Consider the following 7851-nt stretch of genomic DNA (forward strand, 5'->3'; position numbering starts at 1 on the left):
TGAATTTCTCTTATTAGTCCTTTCTTATAACTAATCTTTATTAAAAAGATACTCCAAAGAAGCCTAAATAACCATTGCACTACCCTGAAATCATTAGAGAAAACATTTGAAATCTACAATATTCCTTTATAAATTAAGGTGTCTCATAAAAACACAGTAACTTGTAAGTTTTGCTGCTGTTGAAAACGCAATGATGTATTTAATTTAATGTTAGTTGTATACAGCCAATGTGGAGTTCTGAATTTCATTGCGAAGGGGTAAGGTGGGTAGCTAATAATCAGTTCAATTCAATTTTCCCATCTGCATAATTTATTTGCTCACTTCATTTCAAAGTTTTATATAACAATAGAGAACTGGTATAATTCATTTAATAATAAGTCCATGTTAAGATCACTTAAATATTTTACTTATATTCATTCAAATATACATGAGATATCCTGCCAGATCACTTTGCTTCAAAGTAAAGTACATTTTCACAATTTCAAAGTAATTGAGTAAATGGAAGATAGACTAAAAAATGATAATTTTATAGAGAAAGCACTAATATCATTATATAAACGTATTCTGTAGTTTTAGTAAAAATTACTTTTTTTATATCTGAGTGGGAATATGGTAATTATTGCTAAAACTACACATGTCAAAATAATACATTTATGTGATCCCTTCAATACTAAATGTACTATAATTGGAAGACACACAGAAGATTAGCATTGCCCCTATGCAAGGATGATATACAAATTCATGAAACATTTCAAATTTTGTGCAGTTCCCAAGTGAGCCCTTTTCAGATTAACTCAATTTAAAAAACATAAACAAAAACACGAGTCAAAGCACAATGTGAGACACTGAATAATAAAATTGTGATATTTCATTAGAAATACATTTATGTAAACACTAGAAATACATGTGAATGAAGTTGAGTTACACCTAAAAAATAAAAAGGACTGTAAATAGAATCTATATGAGATGGAAAATAATATACACACTTGATTTTTTACCTTAAACCTTGAATTTTTGTCCTGTCCAATTTAGATCAATTTGTTTTCTGATGTCTCCAGATTAAATTGGCAGTGTCTAAAAGTCTTGTTTGGTGCTACTAGAGAGAAATTTTGTTTGTGTGAGGGAAAGTTTATAGTTGTGCTACCCATTGTTCAATAAATACATTGATTTATCAAACACGATATGCATAATTTTTTTAAAAATGAATGAAAAATTCATTATTGCAGAAGTTTAATATCTGGTTAGAAATAAATGAAGGTCAATGCTTTCTTTCTAGCTTGTGTTCAAGTTGTGGTTGGCCAAATTATTGATCTTGATTTTTTCACTCCACAGCAGGTATCATATATCTAAACCCTTGCGATGGCCTCATGATAGCAGATTGCGTTTCCTCACCTCTTGACTTTGGGCTTGACCAGATTATTCATTCTGGTCAATTTAATATTGATGGGTGGGAAACAGAGGTTTCAAATGCACTTATGAGTTTGGATTGCATTCCTAACCTCTGTCATTATGAAAAGACTTTTTTTTCAGTCTTATCTAAATACTTTTTCCCTTATTAACATAATGAATATATTTTCCAGTATTCTATTATCAAACCTTCATATTTGTTATTTCATGTTTAGTTATTCGACTCAGAATTCATTTATTTATTTAGGTTTGGGGATAAAGTATAAAACAAAACAAAACAATTGTTTTATCTTCCTTTTTAATGTGGTTATACTGATGTACCTGTGCCATTCATCAAAAAGTCTATCCTGTCCATATTTCTTTGTAATGCCTCTTCAACTTCATGCTATTGTTCCCTATGTCGATAGGTCTGTTTCTGGGTTCTATATTTTGTTTTACTAGTATACATCCTATCCATATTGTACTGATTGTCTTTTTCCCTTTGAATTACCATGGGACTTTTGTCAAAATTCATTCTCCAACATGAAACAAACTACAGAAATTGATTTTAAGTAAATTTTTTATCTTCAAGTGACCCTGAGCTATTCTTAGCTCTTTCTATTGCCAAATATATTTTAAAATCAGTTTTTCAATTCCAGAGAAATATTCTTATGAAAACATCCTTTTCCAAAATAACTGTACCAATTTATATCCCCATCTGGGATGAGTTTCTGTTGCCCCACATTCTCAAGAAACACACCAATGATTATATGTACAATTGTATAATGATGAATAAAAGTGGTAAGAATCAACATCTAGCCTTGTTCCTAATCTTGAACTTCTAATATGAATGTAGTGGTATTTTTAGAAAGATATCTTTTATTATAGAAATGTGTCCTTCTATGTTCTATTTTTAAATTGTTGAATATTGTCAACCTTTCATTAAGTGTTATCTTTAATTGTGTTAATTACTTTTTTGTGTACCTATCAAGATGGTCATATGTTTTTAATCTGTATATATGGAAATTATATAAATTGTTTTTTGTTTATTTTTTAAATATTTATTGAGGGGAGGAGGGAAGAGAGAGAGAGAGAGAGAGAGAGAGAGAGAATCAAGCACTCTCCATTCTCAGAGCAGAGCCTGATGCAGGGCTCAATGTCACCAACCTGAGATCAGACCTGAGCTGAAATCAAAAGTCAGACACTTAACCAATAGAGCACCCTTTGAACAACTTTTTAATTTTTTTTCTTTTTTTTTAAATGTTTATTTATTTTTTGAGAGAGAGAGACAGAACACGAACTGGGGGGCGGGGGGGAGACCACGAGAGAGGGAGACGCAGAATCTGAATCAGGCTCCAATCCAGGCTCTGAGCTTCAGCTTCAGTTTATATTCTAGGATATACATAAGTTGGATGTAATTTATCACTGTCTGTTATATATTGCTAGACTTAATTTGTTAATATCTTAATTTATAAATTATCTATATCTATATATCAATTGATATGTATATATTCTTTTATTCATGAATATTTGAGTTTGTAGTTTCCTTTTCTCATAATATTTTTGTTTCATTTTGATATCAAGATTTTATTAGTCTCATAAAATAAATTAGAATGAAATGCTTCTCTCTAGGTACAGCTACTTTTCTTCCAATTCCAATTGTACATTGTGTAGAATTAAGGAATTGTAAGGAGTACCAGTAATATCTGATGAGGTTTTTGGGGATGATAGTGAGGTTCGTGGGACCAGAGCAGACGGCCAAGAAAGAATTCTTGAAGACGTCTTTGGTGCAAAACGGTGATTTTATTAAAGCATGGGGACAGGACCCTTGGACAGGAAGAGCTGCCCCAGGACCATGAGGAGACACTGGTTATATACTTGGGAGTTGGGGGAGGTAAAGTCCAGGGGAAGTTTCCAATGAGACTTTCATATGTTAAAGAAGATGTACAGGATACTGGAGGCCTAGCTATTGTCAAGTTAAGGTTGTTTTTCCCTCTAGCAAAGCATTAACTTTAAGACAGTAAGGAGTTCCTAGAGAAATATTTTACTCTGCCTGCCTCAAGTATTTGTCAGTGGGCTGCAGGTTATAAGGAAATTTAATTTTAACTGCCATTTTCTTCTGTCTTTGTTTCCCATATCACTGTGGAGGGGTGATGTTGGGGCTCTGGGAAACTGAGTCTATGACTTTCTGGATATTAGACTGTTGATAAGATTGCCTTTTTCTTGTGATTTACTAAAATATTTGTAAATAGATGGAGACGCAGGTCCTGCAGGACTATGATCTCTATCAGTCCTTTGTCCTTGGACAGCCAGGAGTGCCTGAGGGATATCACACACATCCCACCTGGGGGGAGGGGGTGTTTGCAGCCTGCCAGCTTGCCTTAGGCTTGCTCCCTATATCTATCTGCTAGAGAATTAGGACATCTGGAAAGTAGAACATATAGGCAGGCCAATTTTATCACTTCAGTATTTCTGTAATAGCACATAAAGGTAGAATTGAGCTCAGTAATCTCTGCATATTTTATATCATTTAAGAGGTCAGTAGTCGTAGACAACCAGTCATAACAATAATAACAAAATATCTTGGAGATAAAATTTAACTCCTAATATCTACTCAATTTTCTGTTTACTTGAAAAATAAGAATTATAAACTGAGTCTCTTATTCATTGTTTTGCTGTTGTTTTGGAGTAGTTTTATTTACATGTACAAATAATACCGATATATTATAATACTTCATCTAAAAGTAAATCTTTAATCTGAAAGAAAAACTATCATAGTTAAAATATACAGGATTAATTATTATGATGCTTTAATTCCTGGAATGTGACAAAGGGCAAGAATAAATTATGGGAGATAAGAGAAATCAACTGATTGTGCCAGCTAGTATTTAGCATTTAATTATTTGAAATATGTTTAATAATTCTATTGTTAAAAGGAATAACTCATTTGAGTTAATAAGCATCATTTGGATTAACTTGGGAAAAGGCATGGAATAGTGTTCAGATGAAATGTAAAGTTAACTATTGTGTAACATTTAAATGTGTTTAAACCATTGAAGTCACATTCTCAAAATGATTGAAATATACAAGTGTTTTTGATTATAGATAAATCTGTTGTGACTCTATTTCTATAAATCCTACACAGTTAAATAATCTGGCAAATTAGCACAGCTACATGATGACAAGCAATTGCTTTATATGAATTTTACCTATCAAATGACTGCTTGAGTTAATTTATTAAATTAGTCATTCTTTTGATTCCACATACACAAAGATATCATTCAGTTAATCAAAGTAATCATTTGAAATATTTCCTTTCTCTTTAAACTCTCATTTTCAACTTCATTACATTTGAAACAAAGATAATTATTACAATTTGGAAACCAACTTGAGTATGTAATATACATATATTTGAATACAATGATACATTAAAAGTTCATTTGCATGCATATAATAATTCAGAATATGTTGATTTTAATTCTTTCTAAAAAATTATCATATCTCTTCTCCTGGAATATTTTACGCAGTTCTAGTCAATAACATTTTATGCAGGGAAGAATTGCCAGCCAAGATAACAAAGATGATCATGGTGAAAAGAATGATATTTTGTGAAGCAATTTATTATTAAGAAATTCTTTTTCTGGAAAGACAACAGAGACATAGATGATCTTATGCCATATAAAGGAAACAACAGACCTAGATATACTTCTTTATACTGTGGAAGAAGGAATTATTTCCAAGAATATCTGTGTGCCATGCAAATTACAGGATTGGAAATGAACCAGACAAAAGAAGAGGGCAATAAATTTGTATGCTGTGACAGAGCAGCCATTTAAGTTGAGGAGAGAAGTAAGGGATTGCCTGGAGTTAGGAGTTTGTCTTTGAAATGACTGGCACCATTCTGATAAAAACAGTCAGAGGTTATTAACAAGCTTGAAACATCGTAGGTGCTAGAATGAATAAATGGAGTCTTAACTAGGAAATTGACCTAAAAAATGCTTAAAAAGAATTATGGGAACAAACCAGGTAGATCATATAGAGAGTACCGTTGCTCTTAGTAGCTGATTAGTTGACCCCAGTAGTTACACGTTTAGAGATATAAATCTGAATTGCCTTAGAGGCTGAGGAAGTAGAAATGAAAATACAGATCTATGGATCTGTTAGGTGAAACAATGATGTCAGAGTTGGTAGGTAAATTGTGTAGACTGATAACTACCTTACCTTTAGGAAACAGTCTTAAGCAAAAGGCTTTAAAGAGAAAGTCATAGTTTGTTTTGTTATCTATGTAAACTGCACAGTGATATGCTTTTAAACAATGGCTAGCACAAAATGCTAGTTTTTGTTTGAAAAGAACTTTCACAACAAACAAGAAATGTCTTCTTTTTTTGAAAATATGAGTTATAAGTAACTGCAGAGCTCTAAGAAAAATGATTCCAATTTGGGATTGTTAGCCCTGGGATAGTGGTAACGGTATTAACAAGCCTAGGTACATTACTTATCATGAAGCAAGAAGTGTGAGGCTGTAAGAAGATAAAGTAGGTCAGACAACATATATCATGAGTGTTGTTTGTTGTCACGAATAACAACAAGAAAAGGTCCACGAGGAAATAGAATTGATTTAAATTATAACTGTGATACACATACTACACAGCTACATAGTATTACCGGTAGATTGCTTTTTTCCTGCAGAAACATTAGTATATCAACATAAATAATGTGAGAGCCTTAATTTAGTCGCAGAATTAATGCTATTCAAAAGTATTTAGAACATGTTTTTTAGTTGCAAAAGAGACAAACTGCAATTAAAATTCTACACTGATGCGCAGTGTCAGAGAGGCCAAGTAGAGTTCTACCCTTTTGGCACAAGCTGCACGATATGATTTTGTTCCTTACTCTGAACTGTAAGCATTGCTTTTATTCCCACAGTGATGGCTGTACTCCAATTACTGGGAAGTAAATGGAGTTTGCATTATAATTGCATAAATTTGTAAAACTGAACACCGGTAATCCTTCAACTAAGGAATTGACATTTTGAGGAGAAAAATAGATTTGGTTATGGTAGGAAAGGGTAAAGAAATGCAGACAACTAAAAAAGAAAATGCAGCATCCTAATGGGTGAGGTGGTGGTTACTATGACAATACTACCTTCCATTGTGCATCTCCTAATACTACTGTATAAAGTTGATTGTCATAAGGAGAGAAGCTTTCTGAGGTGTCTGAGAGGATCAGATACATTCAGCTAACAGAGAAGTCTAATGTTGGAGAAAGAACAGGATGAAAACTAAGACTCAGGCCAAACCCTGAAAAGCTGAGATGTAGAGGTAGTTTGTAGAAAGTGCAATCTATACAAGATTGATAGAGGGATAAATATTTTAAGAGATTTTCAGGAAGTGAGAAGAATGTGCATTTAATTACTATACAATTAGAGGGATTTGCCTTTTATGTCCTATAAAGTTCAGAGATGCTAAATGTTTCTTCAGCTGTAATACACCTAGTTAATTGTGGTACCGGGCAGTCACTACCTGACTAAAATAACTCCAACGTGTGTCCTAGATTGGGATCCTCTTTCTTGAGTGGACTTACTACTTAATCTGGTCAAAATTCCTATGTATAAAATGTTTCACAACTTTATTTTGTATTTGAAGAAACAACATCTATTTATTGGTGCATATCTAATAAAATGTTACAAAATAATTGAAAATTGTTTTCTGCTGGTTTATACTTTTTAGTAACAAAGCAACAATTTTTTAGAAACCTGATTTTTATTTCTATTTCCTTGACAAAATGCACTTTTCTGAAATAAGGAATGGAGAAACATGGCAAGAAAAGCATTACTATTTATATGCAAAAATTAAAATTATTTTTATAATAATATAGAAGCAGTGTCCAGTTCAAATTGCATAGCCCAAAGTTTGGTATCCCTTAAGGTATTCACTTCAAAAGTGTATATGCTTATTTAAATAATGCTACTTTGTGCAAAATAACTTTGAAATTTATCTTCTATAACTGCTTTTAGAAATACTTTACACTATTTCAAACAAAATATTATTATGCAGCTTGATTATCCATCTTCTACAGATTTACTTCTTGTTTATTCATTTATTTACTTAACTTTTAATTAAATCCAAGTTAGTTAACATACAATGTAATAAGGGTTTCAGGAGTAGAATTTAGTGATTTATCACTTACATATAATACCCAGTAGGCATCCCAAGTGCCCTCCTTAATGCCCATCATTCATTTAGACCACAGACCCACCCAACAGCCTTCCAGCAAGCCCCAGTTTGTTCTCTGTATTTAAGGCAATATGGTTTGCTTCTCTCTTATGGTTTGCCTCCTTCTCTGTTGTTATCTTATGTTTGCCTCCCTTCCTCTATGTTCATCTTTTTTGTTTCTTAAATTCCACATATGAGTGAAATCATATGATATTTGTCTTACTATGATTTATTTCACTTAGCATAATAC

At 32.3% G+C, this 7851-nt stretch overlaps 1 non-coding gene across 1 annotated transcript; it reads left to right on the forward strand.

Moving 5' to 3' along the window:
• Positions 1–655: 655 nt before the first annotated feature.
• On the forward strand, positions 656–761 carry LOC122236037. Its single transcript, XR_006214246.1, has one exon. It is a non-coding gene; the product is annotated as a U6 spliceosomal RNA (small nuclear RNA).
• Positions 762–7851: the final 7090 nt, after the last annotated feature.

The sequence above is a fragment of the Panthera tigris genome, chromosome F3 (assembly GCF_018350195.1).
Source record: "Panthera tigris isolate Pti1 chromosome F3, P.tigris_Pti1_mat1.1, whole genome shotgun sequence".
NCBI classification, from domain to species: Eukaryota; Metazoa; Chordata; class Mammalia; order Carnivora; family Felidae; genus Panthera; species Panthera tigris.